At 39.4% G+C, this 21668-nt stretch overlaps 1 pseudogene; it reads left to right on the top strand.

Annotated features, from left to right (window-relative positions):
* The first annotated feature begins 3830 nt into the window (after nucleotides 1-3830).
* LOC124971167 (transmembrane channel-like protein 5) lies at nucleotides 3831-6901 on the top strand (annotated as a pseudogene).
* The last annotated feature ends 14767 nt before the right edge of the window (nucleotides 6902-21668 follow it).

The following is a 21668-nucleotide window of genomic DNA, read 5'->3' as shown; positions in this document are numbered from 1 at the left end:
CCACTCGTACTTCCGATAGAGCACTATTTTCCAGAATATATAAGAACTCAAAACTCTACAACAAGAACACAAAAAACCCAATTAACAAAAGGGCTAAGGATATGAACAGACACTTCACAGAAGAAGATCTCCAAGCAATCAACAAACATATGAAAAATGTTCACCATCTTTAGTAATAAAAGAAATGCAAATCAAAACTGCACTAAGATCCCATCTCACCCCCAATAAAATGGCGATTATCAAGAATACCAAGCAACAACAGGTGTTGGGGAGGATGTGGGGAAAAAGGTACACTCATTCATTGCTGGTGGGGCTACAATTAGTGCAGCCACTCTGGACAGCAGTGTGGAGATTCCTTAGAAAACTTGGAATGGAACCGCCATTTGACCCAGCTATCCCACTCCTTGGCTTAGACCCAAAAGGACTTAAATCAGCATACTACAGAGATACAGCCACATCAATGTTCATAGCTGCTCAATTCCCAATAGCCAGACTGTGGAACCACCTAGATGTTTTCATTGATGAATGGATAAAGAAACTGTGGTATATATATACAATGGAATATTACTCAGTTATAAACAATAATAAAATTATGGCATTTACAGGCAAATGGATGAAATTGGAGAATATCATGCTAAGTGAGATAAGCCAATCTCAAAAAACCAAAGGACGAATGATCTCACTGATTAGTGGATGATGACACATAATGGGGGGTGGGAGGGGGCAAGAATGGAGGAAGGAGGGACTGTATAGAGGGAAAAGAGGGGTGGGAGGAGTGGGGGGAGGAAAAAAATAACAGAATGAATCAAAATCATTACCCTATGTAAATATACGAGCACGCAAATGGTATGCTATTACTCCATGTACAAACAGAAACACATGTATCCCATTTGTTTACAATAAAATAAATTTAAAAAAATAAAAATAAATAAATAAAATAAATATTGATGTGGGGCTGGAATTGTGGCTCAGTGGTAGAGCACTTGCCCGGCAAGTGTGTGGCCTTAGGTCAATACTCAGCGCCACATATAAATAAATAAAATATTATTTGATAACTAATATATATATATGTATATAAATTTTAAAAAATGCATAATTAAACAAATATTTATGTGGTTGCATCACTTCAGGATGCAGATTTTAAACCCTTTGAGTATATACCAAGAAGTGGGGTAAATTATTCAAATGGAGGTTCCATTCCAGGTTTTCTGAGGAAACTCTATACTGGTTTCCAACAAGTTTGCACAATGTGCAGTCCCACCAGCAGTGTATGAGTGAACATTTTACCCCCCACATCATTACCAACATTTATTTTGACTTGTATTCTTGATAATTGCCATGTTGACTGGAGTGAGATTGAATCTCAGTGTAGTTTTGATTTGCATCTCTGTAACTGCTAGAGATGTTGATCTTCTTTTCCTACATTGCTTTGCCATTTGTATTTCTTCTTCTGTGAAGTGACTCTTCAGTTACTTCCCATTTATTTTTTGGGAGTTTTGGTGGTAAATATATGAGTTCTTTATATATCCTGGAGCTTAATATTCTATCCGAGGTGCAGGTGGCAAAAATTTTCTCCCATTCTATAGCTCCTCTTTCTTTCATGCTTGACTTTTTCAATTGCTGTGAAGAGTTTTTTACTTTTACACCATGCCGTTTATTGATTCTTGGTTATTCTTTTGGGTTTTTAATTTTTTTTACATTTTAAAGAATTTTTAACATTTTTTAAAATTTTGATTGATTGTACACAAGTGGGGTACAATTTTGTTTCTCTGGTTGCACAGGAAGTAAAGCCCCATCATTTGCATAATCATACATGTACATGGGATAATATTTGTCTTATTCTACTATTTTTCCTTCCCCTCCCTGCCCCACCCCACCTCTCATTTTTCTCTATACAATCCATCCTTCCTCCATTCTGGCCTCCCCCCATCCACCATTATGCATCATCATCTCCTTATCAGAGAAATCACTCTGCCCTTGGTTTTTTGGGATTGGCTTATTTCACTTAGCATGATATTCTCCAACTCCATGCATTTACCTGCAAATGCAAAAAATTTATTTTTCTTTTTGGCTGAATAATATTCCCTTCAATAGATGAAAGGTTAAAGAAACTGTGGTATATATTCTTTTGTTTTTTAAGGAGTCTTGTTGAGGAATTTGGTTCTTTAGCTAACACCATGGAGAGGTGAGTCTACAGTTTCATTAGTAGACACAGGGTATCTATTCTAATGCTTAGGCCCTTGGTCCACTTGGATTTGAGTTTTATGCAGTGTGAGAGATAGGGGTTCAATGTCATTATACTACATATGGAATTCAGTTTTGCCAGCACCATTTGTTGAAGAGGCTGTCTTTTCCCCAATGTACCTTTATGGTGCCTTTTGCTGTTAGGATGAGATAACTGCCTTTATGTGGGTTTGTCTTTGTGTCTTCTATTCTGTCCCACTGGTCTTCAGGTCTTTTTTTATGCCAATGCCATTCATTTTTTGTTACTATTGTTCTGTAGTGTAGCTTAAGGTCTGGTACTGTGATGTCTCCTGCTTCAATTTTCTTGCTAAGAATTTCTTTGGCTACTCTAGACCTCTTATTTTTCCAAATGAATTTTTGACTGCTTTTTCTATTTCCATGAAGAATTCCATTGGAACTTTAATAGTGATTGCATTAAATCTGTACGTTGCTTTTGGCAGTATGGACATTTTAACAATATTAATTTTGCCTTTCAAAGAACATAAAAAATCTTTCCTTCTTGTAAGTGCTTCTTCAATGTTTTTCTTTAATGTTCTGTAGTCTTTGTTGTAAAGGTCTTCCCCCTTTTCTGTTCCATTGATTTCCACATATTCTATATTTTTGAGGCTCTTGTAAATGGGATTATTTTTCTGATTTCTCTTTCAGCTGATTCACCATTGGTGTATAAGAGCACAATCAATTTATGTGTGTTTATTTTATATCCTGGTAATTTATTGGATTCGATTATGAGTTCTAGAAGTTTTTGGTTGAAGTTCATTGGATCTTCAAAATATGAATTTCATCATTGGAAAATATGAATAATTTCAGATCTTCTTTTCCTGTTCATATCCCTTTGCTTTTTTCTTTTATCTAATTGGTGTGGCTAGTATTTCTAGGACTATGTTGAATAAAAGTGATGAAAGAGGGCATTCCTGTCTTGTTCCAGTTTTTATAGGAAATGCTCTGAATTTTTCTCAGTTGCGAATGATGTTTGGACTTTCTCTGCTTCCTGGTGCCATGTACCCAGCAGCTTCCCTCTGCCACACACTTCTTTCCTGATGCTCTGCCTCATTCCAGGCCCTGAGGCATGGAGCCCACCTTCCATGAACTGAGACCTCTGAAACCCTGAGCTTCCAAATAAACCTTTCCTCCTGTAATTAATTGTCAGGACTTTTTGGTCTCAGCAGCCAAAAAGCTGACTAGAACAAGGGCATAGGGGTGTCCGGGAGAGCCACATTCCAGAAGGATGCTGTGTACATGAGTGAATCTAGGAAGCTGTTTCCCCCCTTTCCTCATTCTGGTAGGGCAGCCTAGGCACTTCCTTATGATGTCCAAGAAGTGAAGTCACCTATGCAAGGGACTTTGCTCTCTTTATTGCACCAATGCCAAGAGAACATTGATGAGAGGGAGGAGCTAGAGTTGAGGAAGAAAGACAGACAGTTTGGACCAGAGTGGCGCTTCTCCCGAGCACACTGGAGACCCCAGATGCAGCACCATGATGCGGGAGTGGGAGACAGGCCTGCATCTGAACAGGTTTCAAAAAGATCCCCAAGTGACTGCAGACACAGGAATGTTTTAACACTCAGGGGTGATGAGTCTGTGTCTGCATGTCAGCCTACTACAGGAGCAACAGCCCTGAGGGCGATGCAGGGTACCCTGACTATTCAGGGTCTCTGAACCATTCTCAAGGGTATTTGAAAACAGGATTATCCAGATTTCTCAGGTCCTCAGACCAATCCAGGCTATCCCAGCAAGAGGAGCAATCCATTCTCTGCAGGCTCCAGAACAAATCCAGACCATCCCATGTCTCTAGCAGAACCAGATTATCCTGGATCTCCCAACAATAGGTGCCAGGAACAATCCCTATTCTGCAGGTCCCAGAACAAGTCCAGACCATCACAGATCTCCGCCAGAGCATTATTATATTGAATCTCAGAGCAATCCATACCATCCAGGCTTATCCAGAGAGCCAGATTACCCTGGATCTCAGCAACATCCTGATTTTGCAAGTCCCAGAAGTAGTGGAATGTCTGCAGTCTCCAGGATAAACCCAGGTTATTTGGGATCCCTGGCAGAACAAAACTACCCAGGAGCACAGGGCAATACTAACCATCCTGGCTCCAGAGCCAATGCCAGCCATCCAGGTTCTAGGAGGGATCTAGAATATGCCAGTTCCAGCATCAATTCACATACAGATGCTCTGGGAGAGCCTGATTATCCAATTGCTAAGAATCAAACTAGCTCTGCACACATTTGTGGGGAACAAGACTATCCCAATGCTGAGGACTACCAGAATGCTCCAAACTTTTGGGGGTAATCTGATTACCCAGGTGCCAAGAATGGTCCTGGTTATGGCTCTTCTGAGACCCAGGAAATGACCAGGAGTAATGGCCCCTTGGACATCCTTAGGAGAGAGAGTGAAGATTACCTGGGAAGCACTGAAAGTATCTCCATGGAGATTGCAAATCTACGTGAACACTCTCTGCCAGGTGCTCCTGGAGATGGCTCTGTGAACCCTGCTTACATAGGTGAACATGGGCCTGTCTGTGTTTATGGAAACCTACCATTGTCTGAATGTGATTGGCACAAGTCACCCAAAGGACAAAAGTTAATAGCATCCTGATACCCATGACATCGAGGGACAGGATCAAGACCATCAGGAAACAGCTGAGGACCATGGAAGAGAAGAGAAATCTTAGGAAGGTGGTTGACAGAGAGAGAAGCAAGCAGTGCCCCTGGACCCAGGTGCTCCGGTGCTGCACTCAGTGTCTCAACTCCTGCTCTCAGGCTTACCAGAGATCCAGGAACAGCATCTCTGAGCTACTCAACACCACCAGCTTGTGGCAGAAGATGCTCAAGGTCATCAGGGGCAAGTTTGGCGCCAGCGTTCTCTCCTATTTCAACTTTCTGAAGTGGCTCTTGAAGTTCAACATCTTCTCCTTCATTGTGAACTTCATTTTTCTCGTCATCTCCCCAGCTGACTGTGGCAGAGAAGAACACACTCCTCTTCACAGGACTGGAGTTTTTCACTGGGGTGGGCCATTTTAGGGACCTGGTGATGTATTATGGCTTCTACACCAATTCCTCCATCTGGCTCAGGAGCAGCGGGATTTCCTACAACATGCAACTGGCCTACCTCTTCACCATCAGGGCCTGCTTGATCATTTGCTTCTTCAGCTTGCTCTTCAGCATGGCCAAGTATTTCCAGAACAACTTCATCAACCCCCACATTTACTCCAGAGGGATCACCAATCTTATCTTCTGCTGGGACTTCACCATCACGCATGAAAAAGCCTGAAGCTCAAACAAGAATCTGAGCACCGAGATAAGGGAGAACCTGTCAGACATCCATCTGGAGAACACCAAGTTCACTCTTCACCAGCAGCTCACCTGTCAGTTGGCTCACAAGGCTGCCCAGCTGGTCTCCACTGGTGTGGCCATCGCCTGCTGTGTGGCTGTTTATTACCTGGCCGAGTACAACTTCAATCCTGAAGATGCACAGGAACCCTGGAGCTGTGTCGTTGCTGCCCTTTCTTGTGTCTTGTATCAACCTGGCTGTGTCAAACTTCTATTCCATGTTCAGGCTGGTGGAGAGGTACGACCTGCCCCTGCTGGAAGTCCACATCCTCCTGATCTGAAACATCTTTCTAAAAATATCCATCATTGGAATTCTTTGTTACTATTGGCTTAACATCATGGCCCTGTCCGGTGAAGAGTGTTGGGAGACCCTGATTGGCCAGGAGACCTACTGGCTCCTTCTGATGGACTTCATATTCTCCTTAACTGATTCCTTCCTGGGGGAGATTCTGAGGAGGATCATTGGGAAGTGGTTCATCATAAGTCTTGGCTTACAGGAATTTGACATTGCCAGGAATGTTCTAGAACTGATCTACGCACAAAATCTGGTGTGGGTTGGAATGTTCTTCTGCCCCCTGCCGTCCTTCATCCAGATGATCATCCTTTTCATCATGTTTTATGTCAAAAATGTCAGGAAATAGCTCAGCTGGTAGAGTGCTTGCCTCGCAAACACAAGGCCCTGAGTTCAATCCCCAGTAATGCAAAAAAAAAAAAAAAAACAAAACAACAACAACAAAAAAATGTCAGCCTGATGGTGAACTTCCAGCCCCCCAGCAAAAGCCTGGTGGGCTTCACAGATGATGACCTTCTTCATCTTCCTGCTCTTCTTCATGTCCTTCACTGGCATGCTATGTGCGCTGGCCATCACCATCTGGAGGTTGAAGCCTTCAGCAGACTGTGGCCTGTTCTGAGGCCTGCCTGCCTTCATCCATTGGGTCTACAACTGGATCAACATCCTGAGCCAGCACCCTGGCTACCGTGGGTGGCGTGGATCTACCACAACCTCATCGGGAGTGTGCACTTCTTCTTCATCCTCACCCTGATCGTGTTAATCATCACCTATCTTTATTGGAAAATCACAGAGAGAAGGAAGATTATGATCAGGCTTCTCCATGAACAAATCATTAATGAGGGCAAAGATAAGATGTTCCTGATAGAGAAGTTGATCAAGCTACAGCATATGAAGAAGAGAGCAAACCCCAGCGCACTGATACTGGAAAGGAAAGAGGTGGAGCAACAAGATTCTTTTGATTTGGGGGAACAGGCTGCTGTTCCTGAACTGCAGCTTAGGCAATCATTTCAAGATGATTCAAAGGCATGACGATGGTCCTGGTAAACAGACACCAATCAACTAAAGAAAGAAGATAAAAGTGGGACTTCTTCCATGATACCTGGGCCTTCAGGATCTTCCTAGAAGAGGAACCCACAACTTAACCCAGAGCTGGAACTGATCCATCCTGTAAATGACAAAGTAAAATTGGGCCTGCTCTGCTATTTTTCAAACCCAATTGTTGATTTTTCAAGGCAACCTATTCCAGAATTTCCCAGTGAAACTGTTGTAATATTGAAATTATCCTACAAAAACTTGGGAAGATTTAACCTGGGAATGCTGCATTTTGTCTCCAAGAATTTTATGTCTGAATGATTGGTTCTTAGGAATCTCTCTTCCCAGAGCTCCCAGCACCTGGCCAAGGTTTAAAAAACTGGTGCTAAGATAAGTGGTCCAGAATGAATAAAAATGTGATCCTCAATCAGGGATACAAAGCATCAAAAAAAAAAAAAGAAGATTGATGTTTTCCTTGGGTTTATCATTTATACCTTTTACTGCATTGAAGTATGTTTCTGCTATCCCTACTTTTTCTAGTGTTTTGAATACGAATGGATGCTGTATTTTGACAAATAAATTTTCTGCATCTATTGAGATAATGATGTGACTCTTTCCTTTAAGTCTAGGTGTGAAGTACTTTTCATTTCCATATGTTGAACCAACCTTGCATCCATGGGATTAACACTACTTAATCTTGGTGGACTATGTTTTAAATATGTTTTTGAATGTGATTCTCCAGTATTTTATTCAGAATTTTTCATTCATGTTCATCAAGAATATTGGTGTGAGGTTTTATTTCCTTGATGTGTTTCTTTCTGTTATTGGTATCAGGGTGAATATTAACTTCATAGAATGAATTTGGAATGTCTCCCTCCATTAATATTTCATGTGATAATTCAAGGAGCATTGGTGTAAGTTCTTCTTTGAAGGTCTTATAGGACTCAGCTGAGAATCCTCTGGTACTGGCCATTTTTTGTATAAATTTGATGATATCTTCAACTGCATTGCTTGAAATTAATGTGTTTGATTTTTTATGTCTTACTGATTCAATTTAGATAGATCATAATGTCTCAAGGAAATTTTCAGTGTCTTCATTATTTTCTATTGCATTGGTGTATACATTTTCAAAATAATTTCTGAATATCATCTGTATTTAAGTAGTGTCACTGGTGATATTTACTTTTTATCAAAAATTTTGGGTATTTGAGATTTCTCTCTGTTTTCATTAGCTTGGTAAATGTTTATCAATTTATTCAAAGACCAACTTTTTGTTTTATTTTTTTAATTCCTTTTGTTTCAATTTTATTTATTTTGACTGTGATTTTAATTATTCCTGACTTCTCCTGCTTTTGGTGATTTTTCTTTATTCTTTAGAGCTTTGTGATATAATGTTAGGTTATTTGCCTGATGACTTTCTATTCTTTAAATGAATGAGTCCAAGGAAATGAACTTTCTTCTTAGAACTGTGTTCATAATATCCTAAAGATTTTGATGTTGTGACACTATTCACATTCAACTATAATATATTTTACTTCATCACTGATTTCCTCAGCTTTTCTTTGGTCATTTACTAGTATATTCTATAGTCTCTAGGTGTTGGAGTAGCTTCAATTTTTAATTTTATCATTGGTTTTGAATTTGATTACATAACCTTGTGATAGAACATGTGGTATTATCTCTATTATGTTGCATTTGCTCAAAGTTGGTATTTGACCCCAATAAAGTCAATTTTAGAGAAATGTGCTGCTGAGAAGAAAGTGTATTCAGTCATTAATGGATAAAATATTTTACATGTGTCTGTTAAGTGTAAATTTTAATTGTATTTTTAGTTCTATACCTACTTTTTAAAGTTTTTGTTCACTGATCTATCCAGTAATGAGAGAGTTGTGTTAATGTCTTTCACTATTTTTCTGTTGTGGTCTATTTGATTCTTGAAATTGAGAAACATTTCCTTGATATACATAGATGTTCCATAGTTTGGAGCTTAAATATTTTAAATTGTTATGTCTTCTTGATGTATAATTCCCCTAAAGAGGGTGAAATATTCTTTGTTCCACTTGATGAGCTTTTCTTGAAGTCCACTTTATCTAACATGAATACAACATCTCCTGCTTGTTTATCACATCCAAATGAATGATATTGTGTGTTTTTTTGTTTTTTGTTTCTAGTTGTGTATGACAGTAGAATGTATTTTGACATATTGTACATACAAGGAGTAAAACTTCCCACTGTTCTGATTTTACATTATCTGGAATTGCATTGGTCATATATTCATATATGAACATCGAAAGAAATGGCCTATTCATTCTATTATCCTTCCTATTCCCATTTCTCCACCCTTCCCTTCATTCTCCTTTGTCTATTCCCAACTTTTTCTATACTTCCCTAGACCTTCCCACCTTATTGTGGGGAAAATTATATTTTTCCCCATCATTTTTATCTTCAGTCTGTGAATGTCTTTATCTGTTAGGTGAGTCTTTGAGATAGCATAAGGTTGGTTCTTTTTTTAAAAACCAATCTGTGAATTTATGTCTTTTGATTGATAAGTTTAGGCCATTTATATTCAATATTTTATTGAGATATTTTTATTACCTGTCATCCTGTGTCATTTATGATTTTTAATTTGAATTAGTTTTTCCATTGATTGACTATTCTTGTAGTATAGTTTCTGCCTTCGCTGGTTTTCATTGTATTTTTTAATTTATTCTTCATGTAATCTTTTATTGAGTGGGTTTCCTAGTGCAAGCTTCCTAGATATAAATTCTCTTAATTTTTGTTCATCATGGGAGATTTTTTTTTCATCACCAATTCTGAAGCTGAAATTGAAGGGTATAATATACTTGACTGACATCCATTTTATTTTCAGTGCTTGGTAGATATTATTCCAAGACATCCTAGCTTTGAGTGTCATATTTGAAAAATGAGGTGAGATCTGCATTGGTTTTCCTCTAAATGTAACCTGTCATTTTTCTCAGGCAGCTTTTAAATTCTTTTTTTTGAGGGATTTTCATAATGTGCCTTTTTGTGGGTCTGTTGTAACTCTGTATATTTGGTATCCTGTGTGTCTCCTATATCTGATTTTCCAATTTATTCTTAAGTTTGAGAAATTATCAAATATTTCATTGGCAATATTGTGTATTCCTTTTTTATTTTTCTCCAGGATTTCATCTTTCATAAAAATAGAAAAGTTTCATCTTTTCAAGTTATCCCCTATTTCGTGGAGATTGTTTTCATGGTCTCCTAATATCTTTTCTTCAAGATCAACTTTATTTTCAAGATTATTCATTTTACTTTCATTGCCTGAAACTGTCTTCCAAGTGATCCAGTCTACTGGTGGTGCTTTTCAATGCATTTTTAGTGTCATTTAATGATTCTTGCAATTCCAGAATTTCCAACTCATTCTTTTTCTGGATCTCAAGGTCCATACTGATGTAATATTTCACCTCTTGTAGTTCTCTCTGGTCTCATGCCTTATGTCATTTGTTACCTTGTAGATGAGTTTAACCATGGTTTTTCTGAATTCCATCCATGACATTTCCTCCACTGTGGTATTAGTGTACTCTGTTGTTGAGGTAATCTGTATTGTTTTGGATGGTTTGTTCCCCTGCTTTTTCATATGGCTTTTATGTCTCCCTATCTATCTGGATGGATCTGAAGCTGTAGAGTTTCTACCTTACAACTTTATAGAGTCCATCTACGGTACTAGTACCTCACATACTTGGGGGAAACACAATGATAGCAACAATCTATTAAAACATATATAGCAGTAAAGTCGGACATAGTTCCTATTTTGTCATATACATTGTTAATTGATGCAATAGGCAGACAGTTGGATTAGCTATTTCCATCTTTAGAAAGAGTAAATCATCATGAAATACATCTGACATAGATCAGACAACAGAAGTCACCTATGACTTCTGGCATATTAATTACTGCTGTGGCATTGGTGGTAGGGGCAGAGGTTATATACATCAATTGTTATGTGGTGTTAAGAATAGACTTGAGTAGGGGAAATAGGAAGAGACAGGATGGTAGAACACTGTTTACAATGTCAAAGGGAGAATAGGGCAGATGCACTGGCAGTGTAGGATGTTATTAATGTGGAAGTTGAATGAAAAAATGGAAGTAAGAATATAAAGAAAGAGAGAATGGAATTTGGTGGCCAGCAATAGAAAAAAAATGAGAGGGAAGCAAGAGAAAGTAGCATCAAAGAGTATACAAAACAAAATCATAGCATGTAAATCAAAAACTCTATACTCCAGAAACAGAGCATGGGAAAAGAATAACTTGCCAAAAAAAAAAAAAAAAGAAAAGAAAAAAACAAGAAATGAGGAGAGAGAAACCAATATGTATATGTATAGGAATCCTGGAATCAATAGGTATATATTCAAATAATGGAAAAACAAAATTCAAAAGTCAAAATGAAAAAAGCAAGCCAAAACAGTAATAGAAAAACAAAATAAAGTGAAAAACCTTGATGAAAACTTAAGAAATTAAGGAGACATTTCTACATTGTTGACGCATAGTGAGCATGTGTTCATTTTCTGTGACAAATGTTTTTTCTTTCTTTCTTCTTCACATATGAACTAAGTGTGAGATTATGTGCTATATACTGTGGTATCCTACCTTTCTATTGTGTTGCTTACAAAGTTGAATGTAGGGTTTTAAAAAATTCCAATTTCCCTTCTTGGAAGACTGTTGTAGGTGTAATCAAATGTGCATGAGTTGCCTTAGCTACTGGCTGGGCAGGTGGACCTGACAGGAAATGTATGTGGGGAAGTAGAGCTGCAGCTTAGTGGCAATTGGTGAGGCCAGGTGGTGTAGCAACTTGCAGGAGAAGGCTTAGCTTTCCTAGGCTAGGTGGGACAGGTGGCAAGGCAGTGAGCTAGGCAGGCTGGGTGTCATAGTGGCTGACCATGTCAGGCAGGCCTGTTGTGAAGTCAGCCAGGCAGACTGGGCTGTGACTGGGTGATGAAGAGGCTGATTATGTCCCATGAACCTTGCTCACCTGTGGAGGAATACCAGGACTGGATGATGGGCCAAGCTGGTAATCATAAAAACTAAGCTGGACTGGGTAAACCAGGCAGAAAATTGGTGTCCTGGTAAGCTGAGCTATGAGCCATCAGTGAAGCTGCAGGACTAGTCAGCAGGTGGGGGGCCAGTAGGTTGATAGACTAGATCTGGGGGGCAGACTGGATCAGGTGTGTGCTGAACTTATTATTCTGGATCCAGTATTTACCATGAACCCAGGGACCAGTGAGTCATGGAACAGGGAGATTCTGGGGACAGGTGAGTACTGTGAATGTGGTGGGTGTCAGAAACCAAGCAGTTGCCAGACCTGGTGGGCTCCAAGGACTCAGGGAGCTGTTAGGGCTCCAGGAAGGGGCTGCTGCTGCATCACAGGAGGAGCTGGCCCAAGTGGACCCAGGAACTGAGATGGTGCTGGAATGGCCCATCCAGCATGGAGACTGGTCACTGAGACTGGTTGTTCGGGTATGTTGAGATCCATGTGGCCTCACACACCTACTCTTCCAACTTCTTACCTGCTCTAGCTGGCCATATTAAACCTATGACTCTCAGAACTCAGAGTCGGGGAGAGTTGGGTTCTCTCTAGCCTCTCTGACTTCTCTTTTCCTGGGCAAAATGCTCTCGGTTTCTGATTTTCCACAGGTTTGTTAGGCTTTGTTAAGATTTTTGCTAGGCTCAGGTAAGTTTTTGTGGACCTTTCTCTGAACTCATTGAACTGGTTTTCCAGTTTCCATTGGCTCCACACATGTAGGTTCAAGATGGCTTCTAGATTGGTGCACACCAGATGACATAAACTCTGGGTGACTTCTTTTTAGATATCTTTAATGAGTCAAAGACTCATTAACTTGGCTTGGACAAGTTGCCCTTTCAGTCTCAGGATATTTTGTTCTAAGCCTGAGGAAAAAGTATTCCTGCTGCTTGAGTTCTGGGTAGCTGAGCAGGAGAAATGCTGCCTCACTCTAATGCACAACCTTGCTGCCCATCAATCTTATTTATCTTTCCAAGAATCAACTCCTGCTTATGTTGATTTCTTCTTATTTTTATTCAGTACTTGGAACATCCCCAAGCGCTCATGCATGCTAGACAAGTACTGTACCACTGAGCCCCGTGCCCAGCCTTGATGCTTCATAGTTGCAGTGTTTCTTCTGGAAAAATACCTTGAATCTCAAAAACCTACATTTTGCTTAAATCATTTTGGTGACACTAAAAACCTTGGTAGTAGATAGTTGCTTGAGGAAAAATCAAACTTATATGTCTACCTTTTCTGACAGATTTACCACTCTGATGCTAGGAAAAGACTTAACTTTGCTGGTAATTGTGGGCTACCACCCAATGTTTCTTCCCATTTGATGCACAATCTGTCTGATTAGGAACCACAGATTATGCCACATTACTGTTCAGGAACAATAGGAAAAACCTCAGTGGAGGATCCCTTGTGTCCTGGCCTGGTGAGCCCACAATATGGATACGTGCTTTGTGTATGGCATTATTTATTAAGCAAATAAACCCAATGTTCTGTACTTAGTCTATCCAGGTCTATAAAATGTATTGTGCTGAGTGTGTAACTTTTCTCATTAAAAGAGCCTTTGATACTCCTGATTCTGGTTCCTTCCTAATAAATTTAGTAAAATATAGAAATTTTAGGAGTTGTTCAAATTTTTCAATAACACTGCTCTCATAGACTCTTCAGATTTGAAGCCTGAGGCTCCTCTACTTCCAGAGAGCCCTCTGGCCACATCACACTGGCCCATGAAGATTAATTTATCTCTCTCTCTTTTTTTTTCTTTCTTTTCTCCCCCTCCCGAGGATCTTGATTCCTCATTCCCATAAAGAAAATTTTCCTGATTCTTAGAATAGATGTGTTTCACCTCAAGAGTCTATGCTCATCAAATAGGAGGGCTGTACATTTCCAATGCACTTAGTCACACAAGAAATTCCTGGAGAATAAAATTAAATGGGCTTAAAATGTGTGTTCTTTCCTTCTTTTGCTCATGGTCAGAATGGATATTTTAATATATTTCTTATCCTGAAATAGAAGTGCAAGCCTGAAACTGAGCTTGGAAATCCTGGAAGACATAGTAATCTATACCACATGGTAATTGTGAGAGTGGACTAGGGACAATATTCTCTCATTTTAGAGAGAGGACACTCAGAGCCACTGGGAACACATGGGAGGTGTCAAGAAAAACTCACCTCAAAGTAGAAGCTTTACAGCATATGGAATGATCTTGTACTAATTTGAACATAATTAATAAAATGGGAGCATCATGTAGTCTATGTGATTGGGAGCCTTCAGATCCCTAACATAGATGTATCCAGGGAGTTGAGAGGAAAGTTTTGAGATTGACTCTCCCCAGGTTGCTATTATCCAGCAGAGACTAAAGTAGAAGTAAGAGACAGGTGACAGGTTCCACTGGGGAAACCACAGTTCTGTATCCTCCAGTGGGATCTTGTCACCCTCTTACAGATGCTAAAATTAAAGGCCTACAGAGAGGTGAGTTAAAGGCATCCATTTCTTAAAACTGTGCAGGATCTGCTCTGGTCCCCTGACTCCCCATGACCCTGCCAGGTAAGTGCCTTTCTATTCCTCAGATGCAGCATCAGTGTGTGAGGCGGCTTCTGTGATTTTTCTGAATAATCAGAAGAGCCAAATGATTTGTTAGGTTCTTTGGTAGCCCTAAACTATATATCCAGTTATTGAAATATTCAATAGCTCAGAGGAGTGTTTAGAATGCAAAGGGAAATTTTCTTTTTAATAGTTTTAGCACTTTAATTTGGTGACTGTGAAAATTTGTAGATTTTTTCATAAGAAATTATTATTTTCAGTAAGTCATCTTTGGTTTCCATCTCTTTCTCAGACTACCAAGAGTTTAATTTTTTGCTATATTATTTCTGAACATACATAGTAATATGTTGTCTGGTTTTTTCTACTTCAGCATTATTAATTCATATTCATATTAACCAAGGAAGAGACAAGCTCTAATGTTTAATTTTATTAAACATACTTTGTTTTCCAACTCTTGTCTCCATAAATCAATTCAAAATAATATTTAAGCATTTCTCTCCATGCCTCAGATAATTATAAATCATTATATATGGCAAAATACTTTTTAATTTCTCAGAAATAAATTATATCATTTGTTCAAATAATTGTCTTAGAGCTTAACCTCACATTCCGATAAAATATCAACCAGCATTTTTTATACAGATGTATTTTGTCTCTGTTTTGATCTCACAAACTGAACCAATGGTGTCAAGCCTTAAGCAAGTTCTATCTGCCAGGAGGATTCAAGCTGGAGCAATGACCAGGGGCTGCTGTTGTTTAGGAGACAACCATGTGATGACAGTCACCACTTCCTGGCTTCAAAGGACCAGTTGTGTAATCTCTCCAATATGTCACGGTTAAAGAGAAAGTTAATAGAGAAGTGATGGTGAATTTTCAGGTATAATAACAAAAACTAAATACACCCTTTCATGTATCTAATGCACATCACTAAATAAGGACAGAAATCACAGTACTTACACCATATGTGTGACTGTGTCCATGTTGCACCTGAGAAAAGATATGTCATGATCCCTCCCTCCAGGTTGTGTCTCTCCAGATACTGGCTATAGTAACATAAGCCACAGTAGCCCAAGGTGGTGTAGAGGTCTTCTAAGAGCCATCCTCAGTGTCTACTGCTGTCCTTGCCACTGGTTGGGTTGCAGCACCTTCAGTATTGTTCACTCGTGTCTGACCCATTGGATGATAGTATATATTTCAGGGTTGTCTGTGATTTGGATGATGGCAGGATGCAAAATATTTAAGTGAAGGCTTCCTTGGTCAGGGTGGGAAATGGAGTCTGTGCCAAGTTACCTTGCTCTTGAAGGGACCTCAACTGTCCACACTAAGGGAGCCTTTTGATGATTTTTTTTAAGAAACAGACTCCCATTCATACATTTTTCTCCACTTCTGTTTCATCTTCTAATCTGCCCACTTAGACTCTCCTTTTTCATCTCCATTATGACCTTCCTGAATGTGACCTATTTCTGAACTTCTTTTTCACATTATTATTTTTTGTGTAATTTTGTCATATTCAGAGCCTCCAGTCTGAGGATGGCTTGTTTAAGTCATGATATAAGTGAGGTTTGGCACCTTAGGGCACACAGGTGCTATTTCAGCATCCTCTCTCCAAAGAGCTGTTTGAGGAGGGGTTCATGGATCATCCTCATGTTGGACGGGCCTTCTCTTCTCCACCACCTGGACTGAGTTGTGCTTGGCAGGTGTGAATGGGCCGAGCTGCAGTTGGGAAAGGGCAGGGTAAGAGGATTCCTTTTAACTCACATCTATGAAATGTCTACACTTTCAGGATGTTTTATACTAAAACTGATAAATTAGAAGAGAAGTAAATACATAACTTTCTTTATAATACAACTACATGTAAAATGTATGGAAGTGGACTCTATGTCCTGTTAATATGCATGTGTGTGATCTGCACATTTGCAGACACCTAGCTGTTTCCTTTCCTGAAATCTCCAGGGAAGTTAGCACATGTGTGAGACTCCTGAGGGCATCTGACTCTGCCACATTTTTTGATCAGGACAATGAGAAAAGGAGAACACGTTTTCCAGCTATAACTAGGACATTTCTCCTATAGGAAAAAAGTGTAATATTCTACTGGTTTTCAGATAATGCTCCCATAAAATTATGATTCCATTCTTGTGTTTGCAAGTCAGTGACACCTTTCAGTTCAAACCTTCCCTCCCATGATCACACAGACAGGAGTGCAGGCCATTAAGCAATGTTGTGCCTTCAGTCCACAGTCCACAGATAATGCAGAGAGACACGTCCTCCTGAGGTTTGGTCTTCTGTGGTTTATTTTTTATACTGAATTCAACTGAATTCAAGAAAAACCTGTATTTCACAGAAGTAACAGTGTAGAAGGGAATCAGTTATTTCATTTTATATCATTTTAAAGGGCATTGTGAAATATTATATATTCAATTTATTTTGTCTTAAAGAAATTTTATCAAAACAGCACTGTATATCTTATATCTTACTCGAAATAGGCATACAGAAATTGGCATATTCTAATTAAAGCCATATAGAAGATAGAAACCATGTACTGCTATGCTACAAATCACAGTCTGTGGCTTCTAAAATGTGGAGACCACTGGACCATTTATTAGCATTTATTTCTATTTCTCTTGGGCACACCAAGGAAGTAGATCTCTTTTTGCTGAAGGTGTATTTACAGAATTGTTTTTACTAAATTAATTGTTTGCAAGAAATTAAATGTTTTACTGTGACTATTTACTTTCCACTTTACACCATGGTACTTTCCCAATGTTTTCAAAGCAATTATTTTACTAGGCTTTGTCATTTTTGTTCACCATTGGTAACTGATTATACTGATAATTTTTTAGGTAACTAGGAAAATATCTGATAACCTTACCCACTTGTTTATCAGATGATATAATTGTGCAAATATGCTACAAGTCTCATTTAAAATGTGTACATCATAGGTATACACCTCAAATTAAAACTGAAATAAAATTAATACCTTCATACTATAGGGAAATATTACATGAAGATGTCATCACCAAATTGCTTAGTTTAATTTTTCTTCTGTCTGTTCTGTAGAAGTATCATTCCTTACTTAGGATATGAAAGTTGCCGTCTGTAGAAATGCCTGTCTCAGGGCCAGGATGCATTCCTGACTCCTATTTAAAACACTAAAATATGCCCCACAAAATATTTAAGTTGTGTGCAATGCAGTGGCTCATACCTGTAATCCCAGCAGCTTGTGAAGCTGATGCAGAAGTATCACATGTTCAAAGGCTGACTCAGCAACTTAGCAAGGCCCTACACAACTCAATGAGACCCTGTTTCTAAGTAAAATAAATAAACTAGTTGTGGACAAGGCTCAGTGGTTGAGCAAACCTGGGTTCAATTCCCACAACCAAAAAGTATGTAAATGAATGCAAGCATCTAACGTCAGAGACCACATATATCAATATTTTGCCTGCAATCTGGTGATGAACAGTCCACAGTGGAGAATGCTGAATGTGTAGGCCTGTAGGACCTGCCCCATTGACACCCTCTCCTTGGGAGTTCTATTTGGACATTCCTACAATCTGCCTCATTTGAATTCACTTAAAATGCTACCATGCTCAGGTTTTATCAGGTTTCTGCACACACAAATACAAGTTAAGTGTTGCCCTACCCAGGAAAACAAGGCATAATGTTTAAAAAAGATGCTAGACTTGAGTATTTCAAGAGTTTGGAAAGGGTGCACTAAAGGGTACCCACATATTTTGATGTGGAAATTCTTGGTGTTTGGGAATATTGAAGCTTGTAATAATTGTGACATAGAGAATTGATCTTCATGTTATCCTCAGACATTGACTCTATACTTCTTTCCACCAGAAAAAAAAATGACAGAAAGCAATACAGGTTACATTTTTATTGCTGTGAGAAATGTCTTTTCTTCCCAAATTGTAGTTGGGATTGCAGCCAATGTCTTCCTGCTTCTCTTCCACAAAGTCACATTCCTTCTGCAACGCAGGCCCAAACCCACTGATCTGACCATCGCTCACTTGGCCCTAATTCATATGCTGATGCTATTAATCAGGACCTTCCTGGATATGGACATTTTTGGGGTTCAGGACATTTGGAATGACATCACATGTAAAGCAGTAATCTACTTGTACAGGTTGATGAGAAGCCTGTCAGTTAGCACCACCTGTATGCTGAGTGTCCTTCAGGCCATCACCCTCAGCCCCAGAAGCTCCTTTCTGGCAAAATTCAAACAGACATCTCCACAGAACAGTCTGTGTTGCTTTCTCATTCTCTGGGTGTTCAACATGTTCATTAATGTTCGTGTTTTAGTCTGCATTGGAGGACCCAGCAATGACACATCAGCTTTACCATTTTTCTTTGAATCCTGCAGGGTTTCCTCCACACATCACTACTTCAACACCTTCTTTCACCTGATAGGAATACTCCGGGATGTTTTCTTTATAGGGCTCATGGCCCTCTTCAGTGTGTACATGGTGACCCTCTTGTGCAGGCATAAGAGGCAGTGCCAGCACCTTCACAGCACCAGCCTGTCTCCAAAAGCATCCCCAGAGCTGAGGGCCACCAGGACCATCCTGCTGCTCATGGGCTTCTTTGTGGTCATGTACTTTGTGGACTGCATTTTCTCATCCTCCTCTGGAATGATGTGGAAGAATGATCCAGTTCGTATTGGGGTCCAGATGCTGGTGAGCAATGGCTATGCCACCGTCAGTGCTTTGATGCTAATCAGCACTGAAAAACGGATAATCAAGTTCTTCCAATCCACATTGGGGAAGGAGAGGAAATGTTTATGCAGTGCTGGGTAAACCATCCTTTGATCATTCCACCTTTTGTATTTTGGAATTTCCAAGTGAGCATGAAGGAGTTGTAATTTGAACAATTATTCTTTGTAAAGTTGCTAAGTCTAGCTCGGTACAGTGGAACACACCTGTAACCCCAGTGCCTCTGAAGGCTGAGTAAGAATTACAAGTTTGAGGTTAGCCTCAGCAACTTAGTGAGGCCTTTAGCTACTTAGTAAAACCCTGTCCCTAAATACAATATAAAAAGGGCTGGGAATGTTCTCAGTAGCTAAATTTCCCTGGGTTCAATCCCTAGTAGAAAAAATAAAACTAAATAACTGATGGACTGTTTTGTTATGGTGCATGACTAAATCAGATATCTTTCAGTGTCCTTAAGTTGTCCCTTGGCTTGAAAATGCATTTTGGAAGAAGTATTTTGTCATAGCAAGAGAAAAACATTTGCATAAATATAACTTTCTTTATGTGCCTGATACGATTAGTGTTATGATTCATTTCTTTGATTAGAGCAACCAGTATAAGTAAGGATAATGAAATTTCCTCCATGTTAACTCCAGGAGCTTTTCCAATCATAATTGTACCTTGTAATCTCCATGTATTTCTTTCAATTACATTTTCATATATTAATTTCTTTCAATATTATTTTATTTTCATCTGAATAATAGAGAGGGTAGGAATAATAGCAGCGGCTAAACAAGAGACAGTAAAGGAGAGAGGTCAGGTGTCTTAGTAACACACAGACCTAATTCATACCCAGGTTCTCCTTCTGTTGGCCTTGTGGCCTCCACCAGTGTTCTTACTCTTTCAGCCTCAGTTGTAGAACAGAGACAAAATCTGTTTCATGGCTGACATGGGTGAGAGATAACAATAGTGTTCATTTGGCAGCATGGCAGCATGCATACTCACAGTGGCAGGGTGCAGAGGAGTCTTTTATTGCCCCTGCAAAAGGATGAAAGTTAAATTTATAAAGCAATCCACATTGATAAGAAAAGATCAGCAGTTACTATCTGTGTGCATGCAGAGCATGTGTATATATTAACTCTTAATGACCATAGTAATGCTATGAGAATTGTAGTACTATGATCTCCTCTTTATAGTGCAGAAAACTAAGTTCCAGATAAATTAAGTAAATAAATTGCTGATAAAATATGTGAGGAAATTCTGAATTTGACCACTGACAGCCGGGCTGCAAGGCCTGGGCTTCCAGTGCTTAGTCAATGATCAGTATTGCTGCTACAACAAGGACTTTCATTCTAAAGTGGCACATGAGAGTCACAGCAATGGTGCAGACAACCAAGGAACAAAATCACAACCCCAGTCCTGCATCCTTGCAGCTCATAAACATAGCTGGATGGCAGGTGGATATGTGTTTTGACCTGTAGTTACATGACCATAACTAAAGAAGTCAGACTGCTTAATTGAAGTCTATAAGGGCAATGTGAAAATTATTCAGTGACAGAACTGGTCAACTTCTGGAGGACAGCCAAAATCATCCCCTTCCTTATGCAGTAGCATGTGGTCATACCAACAGCACTTCTGAGGATGCCATGGGAAACTCCCAAAAACGTTGATCCAAGTGGCTGCTAATTCTTCTGATTCCTGGAATGTCTACTGAAGCCAGAGGATGAATATAGACATTTGGTGCTTTTTTTTTTTTTTGCCTCCCTCATATCAGTTATAAATACTGTGCAACAGAAAATATTCAAATCCTTTTTTTCATTTTTGAGATGGAATCTCACTCTGTTGCTGAGACTGTCCTTGAACCCTGAGCTCAAGTGAGCCTACTGCTTAAGCTGCCTGAGTAACTGGAACCACAGCTGCACAGTGCTGTGATCAGCTCAAATATTATGGAAGATTCAAATCAGCACTGAGGCTACAGCATTGCCTGTTCTCAACTCAACTCCACAGTTGTGACCTCATCATGATATGGGAGAAACTATCACTATGTGTGAGGGATGTGAGTGTAAATGTCAGCATCTGGATGTTGTGTGACATGGACAGTCTTTTATCAAAAGGACAACTTAAAATCATTAAAGAAAAAGAGCCAGAACAGTCTTCCTGATAGCTTTAGAAACACTAGGTTACCACGGGAATCAAACCCGTGCTCAGAAATAACTGGGAAAGACAAACCTGACTTCTGCAGAAGGCTGTGCTGCTGAACAAACCTGGCAAGGAGATCTGTATGCCATTCTTGTGAGCTCTTGGCCGGAACATCCACATGTCTTTGTCCCACAACAGCATTGCCTTTGCTCTAATAGGAGGAACCAAAGCTAACGATTAATGTGATCGAGTAATTTTGAGATTGGTGAGGACAAAGGCAAAAACCATTGTTAAAATATTCATGATTGGATACAGGTTGGAGAGTTCAAAATGCCTA

Source organism: Sciurus carolinensis, chromosome 19 (assembly GCF_902686445.1).
Source record: "Sciurus carolinensis chromosome 19, mSciCar1.2, whole genome shotgun sequence".
NCBI lineage: Eukaryota > Metazoa > Chordata > Mammalia > Rodentia > Sciuridae > Sciurus > Sciurus carolinensis.
Note: the sequence above shows the minus strand (reverse complement) of the source record. Positions and strands in the feature narration are given on the sequence as shown.